The sequence below is a fragment of the Globicephala melas genome, chromosome 16 (assembly GCF_963455315.2).
Source record: "Globicephala melas chromosome 16, mGloMel1.2, whole genome shotgun sequence".
In the NCBI taxonomy this organism is placed as follows: Eukaryota; Metazoa; Chordata; class Mammalia; order Artiodactyla; family Delphinidae; genus Globicephala; species Globicephala melas.
In genome coordinates, this window is record NC_083329.1 from 63,098,574 (window position 1) to 63,112,358 (window position 13,785).

The 13,785-nt window shown below is 38.4% G+C and overlaps 1 protein-coding gene and 1 pseudogene across 5 annotated transcripts in view; one reads left to right on the top strand and one right to left on the bottom strand.

Moving 5' to 3' along the window:
- TET1 (tet methylcytosine dioxygenase 1) overlaps positions 1 to 13,785 on the bottom strand; it is a 132,069-nt gene that overhangs the window by 60,731 nt on the left and 57,553 nt on the right. The window lies entirely within an intron of this gene.
- Positions 3,252 to 3,659, top strand: LOC115856301 (large ribosomal subunit protein eL32 pseudogene; annotated as a pseudogene).

Here is a 13,785-nt window from a genome sequence, read left to right on the forward strand (position 1 = left end):
TCCCATCAAAAAGAATAAAATACCTAGGAATAACTCTAACTAAGGAGGTAAAAGACCTGTACTCAGAAAACTATAAGACATTAATGAAAGAAATTGAAGCTGACACAAACAGATGGAAAGATATACTGCATTCATGGATTGGAAGAATTAACATTTTTTAAATGACCATACTATCTAAGGCAATCTACAGATTCAATGCAATTCCTATCAAACTACCAAATCAAAATTACCAAATAATTTTTGTATGAAAACACAAAGGACCCTGAATAGCCAAAACAATCTGGAGAACAAAGAACAGAACTAGGCGTATCATACTGCCTAACTTTAGACTATACTATATAGCTACAGTAATCAAAAGAGTATAGTACTGCACAAAAACAGACACATAGATCAATGGAACAGAATAGAGAGTCCAGAAATAAACCCATGCACTTATGGTCAATCTACAACAAAGAAGGCAGGAATATACAATGGGGAAAAGATAGTCTCTTCAATAGGTGGTGCTTGGGAAAGCTGGACAGCTACATGTAAAAGAATGAAATTAGAAATTTTCTGACACCACATATAAAAATACACACAAAGTGGATTAAAGAACAAAATGTAAGACCTGAAACCATAAAACTTCTAGAAGAAAACATAGGCAGACACTCTTTGCAATAAGTCACAGCATTATTTTTTGGATCTGTCTCCTAAAACAAAAGAAACAAAAGTAAAAATAAACAAATGGAATCTAATTAAATTTAAAAGCTTTGCACAGCAAAGGAAACCATCAACAGAATGAAAAGACAACCTACTAAATGAGAGAAAATATTTGCAAATGATATGACCAATAAAGGGTTAGTATTCAAAATATATAAACAGCTCATACAACTCAATATAAAAAAAACACAGGCAATTAAAAAATGGTGAGAAGATTTTAATGGACATTTTTATGAAGATATATGGATGGCTAAAAGGCACATGAAAAGATGTTCAACATCACTAATCTTCAGAGAAATGCAAATCAAAACCATAACGAGATATCACCTCACATCAGAATGGCTATAATCAAGAAGACCACAAGTAACAAATGTTGGTGAGGATGTGGAGAAAAGGGAACCCTCGTACACTGTTGGTAGGAATATAAATTGGTGCAGCCACTGTGGAAAATGGTATGGAGATTCCTCAACAAACTAAAAATAGAACTACCATATGATTCAGTGATTCCACTCTTAGGTATATCTAAAGAAAATGAAAACACTAATTCAAAAAGATACATGTACCCAAATGTTCATAGCAGGATTATTTAAATAGCCAAGATATGGAAGCAAACTAAGTGTCCACCAACAGATGAATGGATAGAGAAGATGTGGTATATTATATACAATGGAATACTACTCAGCCATAAAAAGGAATGAAATTTTGCCATTTGCAACAACATGGATGGACTTGGAGAATATTATTCTTAGTCAAATAAGTCAGACAGAGAAAGACAAATACTGTATGATATCACTTATATGTGGTACCTAAAAAATAAAACAAATGAATGAATATAACAAAACAGAAACAGAATCCCAGATGTAGAGAATAAGCCAGTGGTTATCAATGGGGAGAGGAAAGGGGGAAGGGTGAAGATAGGGGTAGGGCATTAAGACGTATCAACTACTATGTATAAAATAAATGTTATAAGGATCTAGTGTACAGCACAAGGAATAAAACCAATATTTTATAATAACTTTAAATGGAATATATAATCTATATAAAAATTTTGAATCACTATGTTGTACAGCTGAAACTATAACATACAACTATATAGTATTTTATATATAACTATAATATATAATATTTTAAATAAACTATACCTCAATTTTTAAAAATGCATAAAATCAACTTTTTAAATAGATACATCTAAATAAAGTATACATACATCTAAACAAACTATACCTAGGTTTGTTTTTAAATAAAAGTGTTGAAAAGAAAAGAAACTAACCTATGTGCTATTACTGGTTAATCTTGAACACTAAGATGGGGAAGGGAAGAGAGCAATCCTTAGGAATTGTGTGACCCAGGAGACAGTACTTGGCCTAAACTATAGTTTCTTCCTTCTAAGAGATCATATATGATTGTGATGGGAATTAGATGAGATAATATGACTCAAGAGCACAGTGATGATGAGCTATCACTGAGAGAGCACAATTTCATTACAATAGTTATAATTCAAAAAAAGTTAGCTGTATTCTAATATACTCCTTACTTGCAGTAACTCATTAATCTTCATACAACCCTGATGAAGACACTGTGAAAAGGTGCTCAACATTAAAAGAAATGCAAATTAAAGTGACACAGATAACAGTTTTCATTTATCAGAGTAACAATGAAAAAGTTTGACCACCTAGACCCTTGGGCAAGCTGTAGGGAGATAAACTTTCATAAAATGTTGGTGGAAGTACAAAATAGTGCAACCCCTATGCAATTACTCCTAGGGCAATTTGGCAATAATTAACTATCAAAATTAAGTGCAACTTTAATACAGCAGTTTGAAATTTATCTTAGTTATACCTGCATATAATTACATGTTTTGACAGCTTTGTATATTTTAACAAATAGCTGAAAATATCCCAGTGTCCATCTGTAGCAGACTAATTCAATTGTGATATAATATAATATAATATAATGCCTTGCAACTATAAAAAAGGATGATAGGGACTTCCCTGGTGGTGCAGTGGTTAAGAATCCGCCTGCCAATGCAGGGGACAGGGGTTCCAGCCCTGGTCTGGGAAGATCCCACCTGCCGCAGAGCAACTAAGCCTGTGGGCCACAACTACTGAGTCTGCACTCTACAGCCCACAAACCACAACTACTGAGCCTGCGTGCCACAACTACTGAAGCCCGTGTGCCACAACTCCTGAAGCCCATGAGCCTAGAGCCCCTGCTCTGCAACAAGAGAAGCCACCGCAATGAGAAGCCCGTGCACCGCAACGAAGAGTAGCCCCCGCTAGCCGCAGCTAGAGAAAGCCTGCGTGCAGCAACAAGACCCAACGCAGCCAAAAATAAACAAATAAATAAATAAAAGAATGATCAAAAGTTCCAGAGCTAATAGGCAAAGATGTCCAAAATATGTTTTTAAAAATATAGTACTTGTATATGAAATATATCTTTTTGTATAAAAAGAAATAATATACACATTCATATTTGCATAAAGAAACTCTGGAAGAATACAGCTGTTCCTCAGCACTGCCTTCGGAGGTGGCAGCTGTCTCCAGCTCGGCATCATGGCTGCCCTCAGACCCCCCGTGAAGCCCAAGATCATCAAAAAGAGGACCAAGAAATTCATCCGGCACCAGTCAGACCAACATGTCAAAATTAAGCAGAACTGGTGGAAACCCAGAGGCACTGACAACAGGGTGTGCAGGAGATTCAAGGGCCAGATCTTGATGCCCAACATCAGTAACGGGAGCAACAAGAAAACAAAGCACACGCTGCCCAGCAGCTTCCGTAAGTGCCTGGTCCACCTGGTCAAGGAGCTTGAAGTGAGGCTGATGTGCAACAAAGCTTACTATGCTGAGATTGCTCACAACCTCTCCTCCAAGAACCAAAAAGCCATTGTGGAAAGAGCAGCCCAGCTGGCCATCAGAATCACCAATCCCAACGCCAGGTTGCTCAGCGAAGAAAATGAATAGACAGCTCACGTACACATTTAGTTTGTGTTAATAAAACCATAAAACTCGGCTAAAAAAAAGAAACTATGGAAGAATACAAAAGAAACTAATGCTGAATAGGAAGAGTTTAGTTTAGGAGAAATACCTGACAGTGAGAAAACAGCAAGGAGGCCTGGGAACTATTTAGACCCAGATCTGATTAAACACTGTTTTGACTTTTTAATATGTTTCCTTTAAAATTAAACCAAAATTGACAAAGCACTCTATGGAAAGATTTCTAGGGTACAATTAAGTGAAAAAACCTAAATGCAGAATAGTTTATGTAGTATCAAATTACAAACAAATTAGAGCAAAAGGAAGAGTGCAGAGTACATATGTATTTGCTAATATTTGTTTAAGATATTTCAGGAAGGGTATATACAACTGTCAACATTTGTATTATAGAAACTGTACTCAGTGGTATTCTGGTAAATGTTTAACAATCAACTTGGGAAGTGGTGGGGAGAAAGCCCTGTTTTGTAGGGTTGGCCAATTTTTGTGGTGTAAATACACCCACCACGGTAGATTGTAAACTATCAGTGTGACCACCTGAGCAAGAGTTGGGAAGAAATGCACACATCTAGTGAGCTGGAAGGAGCTGTCTCCATGACACCACTGAGAGCACTAATCCAGGCCCCAGTGGCTACATTGTTTTAATGAAGATTTTATTGACATTTAATCTGCTTAGGTATAGTGTATTTCCTGAACATCTATCTTGAATCTCAAATTATTATTGTTAACATTTATCTCTAAAGAGAAGCCAACTCTCTGAAGGAAGTGAAGTGTTTCAAGAATATTGGAATGCTGGCTCTTTTATCCCCTCAAGTTTCATGTACCCTCCGGGGACACCAAACTCTTGCCACCTACCCACCTGTGTTTATGTCTCTTCTCCTCCTCCTCCAACCCCCCTCCCTCTCCGGTCCCACTGCTGTCCTCTGCTACTCCAAAAGGGCCCAAGGGAACAGTTTACAAGACAGTAAGTGATTAAAACTCCCCTAGTTGTCTGTCTTCCACTCTATACCCATTTCAAGATTATAGGTTGTTCGCACTCTGAACTAACAGGAATGTTGAACTCCTTAGATCAGATCTGGGTCCGGTAGTTCCCAGGCCCCCTCCATCTTGTCATTTTTCCACATTCCTATCATCAGGATACTCTTACACCCGCTCTTGAAGGAGCTCAAATGACACTGAGCAAAGGGGTATTTTATTCTGAAATGACCCTGCCCTATGGACCGGATCTGACTGTAGCTCCTCCCAACACACACTCACATTCTTTACATGCTGCATGTCCTGTATCAAGAAACAGGTACCCAGATCACATGAAAAAATAAAGACTTTCGAAGCATGTTCAGAGACGTGGTCCTACAAGACTATGACCTTTACTACACAGGTAGATCAGTGTGTTTCTCAACTTTCTTTTCATTTTTTTTCATCCCTTACTGCAGGAGTCTTTTAGTTTTTTTTTTTTATTTTTTGGCTGCCCCGTGGGCATGTGGGATCTTAGTTCCCCAACCAGGGATCTAACACCCCACCCCGCCACCCCCACCCCGCAGTGGAAGCACTGAGTCTTAATCATTGGACCGCCAGGGAAGTCCCTGCAGGAGTCTTTTAAAACATTTTTTTCCCTAATAGCCCTCCCCGTGAGATCTTAATACGACAGATATTGTGGGTATCTGTTTACGTACTGTGGCCCCCTTGTAATATCTAAGATTTTTTCGCCCTGCCCCCCCACCAATATAAACCCCCTCAGAGTAAAAAACAATTTTAAAAACATGTAGAACAGGAGGAGCAGCCCACAGCGCATTTATTCCTAATCGGAAGTGACACCTTCAAAATCTACGTTCTCAACCTGAAAATTGAGAGCTTGGAGAAAATTTTGAGGGAGAACCACTGGGGCCTCCATTAATTTTGACTTTAAGATGACACAATCATGCCTGATACTGTATTTTCCCTCCCACATTCTCTAAAAAGAAGCATGGAGGTCAGCCCTGCTCTGCAACCTACCACCATGCAATGCTAACCACAACTGCTTGATAACAAAACCAAATTTAAGTCAAAAGTAAAGATGAACCAGCTACTCATCAAAGATCCACCCAAGGGGATTCTAAAATAGACATTTAACACACATACACCAAAAATATCCTCCTTCAAAGGGGACCTGCAAAAAGCTACCTTATTTTCGTATAGCAGTGAAATTACCTTCTCCAGAATCCCAGCCATTAAGCTCTCTTTTTCCTTTTTTTAGGCATAAAAAGGGAATACCTGCCCGACCAAGTTTTGTAGCCCTAACATTCTCTGAGCTTTGCCTCTGATCTCTGTTTCTCCAGTTTGCCTAGAGCCACCCGGTGAGGGGTTCAAAGGCCACAGAAAGGCAGGGCTGCGTCAGCCAGGAGAGGGGGAGTCTAAGGAACTAGGTCAGCATGCATCCCCACCTGCCCTACCTCATTGCCATACGGACTTACGGTTTTTCCAAGTTTGCGCCGAATAGGAGCCATGGCAGAAACTTCAAATGTTTCCCAATTCTCTCAGTCAGATCCAGACACCAGATCCAGACAGCTTTTCTAATGTTTTTATTCTTATCCCCAAACAAAAACTCCACCCTCGTTTGGCCACAGGGTCTTAGTATCCAAAGTAATTCCTTTAACTTGGGGGTGGGGCAAAGGAGGAGAGTTACTAAAGGGAGGGACAACTTGTATTTAATCAAAAACCAAGTTAGGGGCTTCCCTGGTGGCGCAGTGGTTGAGAGTCCGCCTGCCGATGCAGGGGACACGGGTTCGTGCACCGGTCCGGGAAGATCCCACATGCCGCGGAGTGGCTGGGCCCGTGAGCCATGGCCGCTGAGCCTGCGCGTCCGGAGCCTGTGCTCCGCAATGGGAGAGGTCACAACTGTGAGAGGCCCGCGTACCGCAAATAAAAACAAAAAACAACAACAACAACAAAAAAAACCAAGTTAATTGCAGATTAGTTCCAAATGTATACAAAACTGACCTAAGAGCTAAACCTCTGTAGTCACAGATGACCTAGTCCTAGACCTCTTCCTCTGGAGCTAAGAGTCAGTATAATTTATTCCCAGTCAAAAAGATAAAAACCCACTCTCTGGGCTCGGAGCTAGTTTGTGGTGACAATGCTAAAAGCACTACGGTCAGGATTGTCGGTAAATACGGGCCCATTATGCTGCCTCCCTCAGGAAGACGGTGAAGAAAACTGAAATCAGCCAGCACGCCAAGTACACTTGTTTCTCTGGTGGCAAAACCAAAATGAAGAAATGAGCTTTGGGGACCTGGCGCCATGGTTCCTGAAAAGCTTGCAGGTGATGCCTAGACCTACAGTACCGCTCCTACCATCGCTATAAAATCTGACTGAAGGAACTGTAAGACCAGTGGAAGGTCCACCATTGGTAACATTGCTAGCCTACAATAAATGGGTTAATTCATGTAACAACAAAAGACAAAAAGCCTGTCAGACCCCAAATCTGCCTCAAGCTATCATCCCATCAAATTCCCTCCTGATTCAAATATCTTAAGTAGTTATCCCCCAAGGTTATAAATGAGTTCTTAACTGCCAAGTCCAATCATTCCTTAAATATCATAGACCTAACCTGCTCTTTTGTGGATCCCCAAGGAGATTCTCAACTGAAACTATAATCTAGGTCTCCCCTGGAGCCTCACTCTTGGGTGTCTGTCCCTTGGTTGTGGGTGTGTCCCCCTGAGCCCATTCCATAGAGGATTCTAAGTCAAAACCCACAGACTTTTTGTTCTTCGCACTTTTCATGAACAATCCTATCCAAGCTTAAAGTTAATAACCAACTCTCATGTTCAGTGTTTTTTTTTTTTTTTTTTTTTGGCCACACCTCACGGCATGTGGGATCACAGTTCCCCGACCAGGAATCAAACTCACGCCCCCTGCATTGAAAGTGCGGAGTTTTAACCACTGGACCACCAGGGAAGTCCCCAGTTATTATTCTTTACACTTTTTATGTATCTTAACTGTTTCATATATTTTTAATAACGTGAGTTTTACTGGAATCAAACTGGTGACTCTCCGACTGCTTACCAACCACATGGCATAGAGCGAGTCCTTGCTAATTGAGCCTCAGTTTCCTTAAGATAAATCAAGACTATGGGATTAACTTATACACACTACTATACATAAAATAGATAACCAACAAAGACCTACTATATGGCACACGGAATTATACTCAATATTTTTTAATAACCTATAAGGCAAAAGAATCTGAAAAAGAATATCTGTGTGTGTTATATATATTCATATATACATATATATATATATATATATATATATACCTGAATTGCTGTGCTGTACACCTAAAAGTAACACGATATTATAAATCAACTATACTTCAATTTAAAAAGAATTTCTCAGGATTTAAAAAAATTATTAAAAAAAAGATAAATAACTACTGTATAGCACAGTATATATCAATACTATACTATACAGCACAATATATATCTATATTCAATATCTTGTGATAAACTGTAATGGAAAAGAATATGAAAATGAAAGTATATATATGTATAACTGAGTCACTCTGCTGTACAGCAGTAATTAACACAACATTGTAATTCAACTCTACTTCAATAAAAAATAAATTTAAAAAAGATAAATCAAGACTAGTAATAGCACTTACTGAAAAGGTTTATTGTGGGGATTAAATCAAACAACTTATTTATACACATTTATAAGTGTTGGATCTTATGTGTAGAAACAAACTATTTAGGGAAAAATACATATTAGGTAGTTCTTTTTCTACATGTCCTTCAATATATGGCAAAAACTCAGTAATTCCAGTCTCAAATCCACAATTAAGAAAAGAATATTTATTAATAGCTATTACCTATGTATTGAGCATGTAATGCTTGCCAGGCGTCATTATAAGCACTTTATATGAATTATCTCATTTAATTTTCCTACTGAGATAAATGTATTTACAGGAATTCCCTGGTGGTACAGTGCTTAGGACTTGGTGCTCTCACTGCCAGGGGCCAGGTTCAATTCCTGGTTGGGGAACTGAGATCCCACAAGCTGTGTGGCACAGCCAAAAAAAAAAAAAAAATCATATTCACTTCTCCAGTCTTTTAACAAGGAAGATTCTGATAAGGTTAAGTCACTAGCCAAAGTCAGATCAATGCTCTGAGCCAAAATTCAAACCAAATGTCTCTTTAGAGAGGTCCTAGTGTTAGTCACAAGGTCCTAGTGTTTAACCAAATGCACTGTCCTAAAAATAATCCTGTCAGCAGCAAGTAAGTATTAACATTTAAAACAAATTCTTTTACTTACTAATATTTACTAATGCTTACTGAACTAAGATTGCCATAGATGCTTAGAACTAAAAAGAACAACACAGCTCCTATGGAAGTTTCCTTTGTTAGATTGTGGGAATTATCTTTCTGAACTGACTGGCCTACTTTTTTTTTTTCTTAACATCTTTATTGGAGTATCATTGCTTTACAATGTTGTCTTAGTTTCTGCTGTATAACAAAGTGAATCAGCTATATGTATACATATATCCCCATATGCCCTCCCTCTTGAGCTTCCCTCCCACCCTCCCTATCCCATCCCTCTAGGTCCTCACAAAGCATCGAGTTGATCTCCTTGTGCTATGTAGCAGTTTCCCACTAGCCACCCATTTTACATTTGGTAGTGTATATATATCAATGCTACTCTCTCACTTCATCCCATCTTCCCCTTCCCTCCCTGTGCCCTCAATTCTGTTCTCTACATGTGTGTTTTTATTCCTGCCGTGCCACTAGGTTAATCAGTACCAATTTTTAAACTTCCATATATATGCATTAGCATACAGTATCTATTTTTCTCTTAGGTCTACTTTTATTCATCTGTTTGTGAGTTGTAGCAGTACAACACTGCTATTCAAAATATCATAACTTAATCTCCAAATTCAGTATATGCACGCTGGGTTCACGCAAACTTATTACAGAAAGGAGTGAAACTGGAACACAATTTAGAATCTAGTTCTTAAGGAAGCAGTCGGAGGTCACTGTCTATTTCCTCCCACAAATGTTCCTTGGCTTATAACCCTCTTTATTTCTGGATAACCCTTACATGTTTTACCTTCTAGCATAACTTTTTCCTCAAAATTGTTAGTTTCTGACACTGCAGAAATACAAAGGATCATGAGAGGTTACTCCAAGCAACTGTATGCCAATAAAATGGACAACCTGGAAGAAATGGACAAGTTCTTAGAAAAGCACAACCTCCTGAAACTGAACCAGGAAGAAACAGAAAAGATAAACAGACCAATCACAAGCACCAAAATTGAAACTGTGATTTAAAATCTTCCAACAAACAAAAGCCCAGGACCAGATGGCTTTACAGGTGAATTCTATCAAACATTGAGAGAAAAGCTAACACCTATCCTTCTCAATCTCTTCCAAAATATAGCAGAGGGAGGGACACTCCCAAACTCATTCTACGAGGCCACCATCACTCTGATACCAAAACCAGACAAAGATGTCACAAAAAAAGAAAAATACAGGCCAATATCACTGATGAACAAAGATACAAAAATCCTCAACAAAATACTAGCAAACAGAATCCAACAGCACATTAAAAGGATCATACACCATGATCAAGTGAGGTTTATCCCAGGAATGCAAGGTTCTTCAATATATGCAAATCAATCAATGTGATAAACCATATTAACAAATTGAAGGAGAAAAACCATATGATCAACTCAATAGACGGAGAAAAAGCTTTTGACAAAATTCAACAACCATTTATGATAAAAACTCTCCAGAAAGTAGGCATAGAGGGAACTTACCTCAACATAATAAAGGCCATATATGACAAACCCACAGCGAACATCATTCTCAATGGTGAAAAGCTGAAACAATTTCCACTAATACCAGGAAAAAGACAAGGTTGCCACTCTCACCACTATTATTCAACATAGTTTTGGAAGTACTAGCCACAGCAATCGGAGAAGAAAAATAAATAAAAGAAATCCAAATCAGAAAAGAAGAAGTAAAATTGTCACTGTTTGTAGATGACATAATACTATACATAGAGAATCCTAAAGATCCTACCAAAAACTACTTGAGCTAATCAATGAATTTGGTAAAGCATCAGGATACAAAATTAATGCACAGAAACCTCTTGCATTCCTATACACTAATGAAAAATCTGAAAGAAAAATTAAGGAAACACTCCCATTTACCATTGCAACAAAAAGAATAAAATACCTAGGAATAAACCTACCTAAGGAGACAAAAGACCTGTATGTAGAAAACTGTAAGACACTGATGAAAGAAATTAAAGATGATACTAACAGATGGAGAGGTATACCATGTTCTTGGATTGGTCGTGAAAATGACTATACACCCAAAGCAATCTACAGACTCAGTGCAATCCCTATCAAACTACCAATGGCATTTTTCACAGAACTAGAACAAAAATTTTCAAAATTTGTATGGAAACACAAAAGACCCCAAATAGCCAAGGCAATCTTGAGAAAGAAAAATGGAGCTGGAGGAATCAGGGTCCCTGACTTCAGACTATACTACAAAGCTACAGTACTCAAGACAGCATGGTACTGGCACAAAAACAGAAATATAGATCAATGGAACAGGATAGAAAGCCCAGAGATAAACCCACATACATATGGTCACCTTATCTTTGATAAAGGAGGCAAGACTATATAATGGAGAAAAGACAGCCTCTTCTATAAGTGGTGCTGGGAAAACTGAACAGCTACATGTAAAAGAATGACATTAGAACACTCCCTAACATGATACACAAAAATAAATTCAAAATGGATTAAAGTCCTAAATGTAAGGCCAGACACTATAAAACTCTTAGAGGAAAACATAGGGAGAACACTCTATGACATAAATCACAGCAAGATCCTTTTTGACCCACCTCCTAGAGAAATGGAAATAAAAACAAAAATAAACAAATGGGACCTAATGAAACTTAAAAGCTTTTGCACAGCAAAGGAAACCATAAACAAGATGAAAAGACAACTCTCAGAATGGGAGAAAATATATGCAAATGAATCAACTGACAAAGGATTAATCTCCAAAATATACAAGTAGCTCATGAAGCTCAATATCAAAAAAACAAACAAACCAATAAAAAAATGGGCTTCCCTGGTGGCACAGTGGTTGAGAGTCCGCCTGCCGATGCAGCGGACGCGGGTTCGTGCCCCGGTCCAGGAAGATCCCACATGCCGCGGAGCGGCTGGGCCTGTGAGCCATGGCCGCTGAGCTTGCATGTCCGGAGCCTGTGCTCCGCAACGGGAGAGGCCACAACAGTGAGAGGCCCGCGTAACGCAAAAAAAAAATGGGCAGAAGACCTAAATAGACATTTCTCCAAAGAAGATATACAGACTGCCAACAAACACATGAAAGGATGCTCAACATGACTAATTATTAGAGAAATGCAAATCAAAACTACAATGAGGTATCACCTCACACCGGCCATTTTGATGATGGCCATCATCAAAAAATCTACAAACAATAAATGCTGGAGAGGGTGTGGAGAAAAGGAAACCCTCTTGCACTGTTGATGAGAATGTAAATCGATACAGCCACTATGGAGAACAGTATGGAGGTTCCTTAAAAAACTAAAAATGGAACTACTATACAACCCAGCAATCCCACTACTGGGCATATACCCTGAGAAAACCATAATTCAAAGAGTCATGTACCACAATGTTCATTGCAGCTCTATTTACAATAGCCAGGATATAGTATCAACCTAAGTGTCCATCGACAGATGAATGGATAAACAAGATGTGGCACATATATACAATGGAATGTTATCCATAAAAAGAAACGAAATTGAGTTAATTGTAGGGAAGTGGATGGACCTAGAGACTGTCATACAGAGTGAAGTAAGTGAGAAAGAGAAAAACAAATACCGTAAGCTAACACATATATATGGAATCTTAAAAAAAAAAGGTTCTGAAGAACCTAGGGGCAAGACAGGAATAAAGACACAGGTGCAGAGAATGGACATGAGGACACGGGGAGCGGGAAGGGTAAGCTGGGACAAAGTGAGAGAGTGGCATGGACATATATACACTACCAAACGTAAAATAGATAGCTAGTGGGAAGCAGCTGTATAGCACAGGGAGATCAGCTCGGTGCTTTGTATTCACCTAGAGGGGTGGGATAGGGAGGGTGGGAGGGAGATGCAAGAGGGAGGAGATATGATGATATATGTATATGTATATCTGATTCACTTTGTTATACAACAGAAACTAACACACCATTGTAAAGCAATTATACTCCAATAAAGATGTTTAAAAAAAAAGAAATTAACTTGAAGTAGTTAAAAAAATTGTTAGTTTCATATAATTAGGAGAGTAAAATTCGTTGAAAACTTCTTGGTATTAATTAGTACCCCAATATGAATTGCCATATTAATTTAAAAAACAAAAGAATGACATACAAATTACAGATTATTTAATCCAATCACGCTAGTTCTTTACAAATTCCGTTTATATGCACTTTTTTTTTTTCACTTTTTTTTTTTTGTTAATGGCGCTTAAATGCTCCTCAAGATTTCAGGAGATTTGTAATCCTGTTTTCCATTAGGGTTTGGCTTCTATCAAGTCACCCCACCTGGAATGCTCCCTCAATCAAAGATAATATTCAAGGACCTTGCCTCACCTAACTCCTTCCAGAAGGCCATCAGATAACTAGTTAATTCATGATCCTACAAGGCATCAAGACAGGTTTCAGCTTTTAGTTCTTTCCACATCGCCCATGTGGCTTTGGGTCTCTACTCCCTTCCTCCAAGGTGTTCCTTTGAAGAAAATATGCCTATTTCAGTTTAGACTTTCTAAGAATAAGAATATAATCGTCACGAATACTGAGTATTTATTCAGCACTTAGCTGGTGATGGTATGCACAGAGGTATTTACACATTCCTAATAGAAAAATCAGAGAGCATTCTGGAGCCAAAGATCTGTAAATCTTTCCCAACTACCTCCTTCCCCACAGGCTATAACAAATTTAAATCTTTTCTATTTTAAGAAAACGAAATCCTCCAGAAATATTTAGCTCCCACCCTACCTCACTGTCCTATTTTACTAAGAACTCCTCCAAACTGCAATCACCCTATC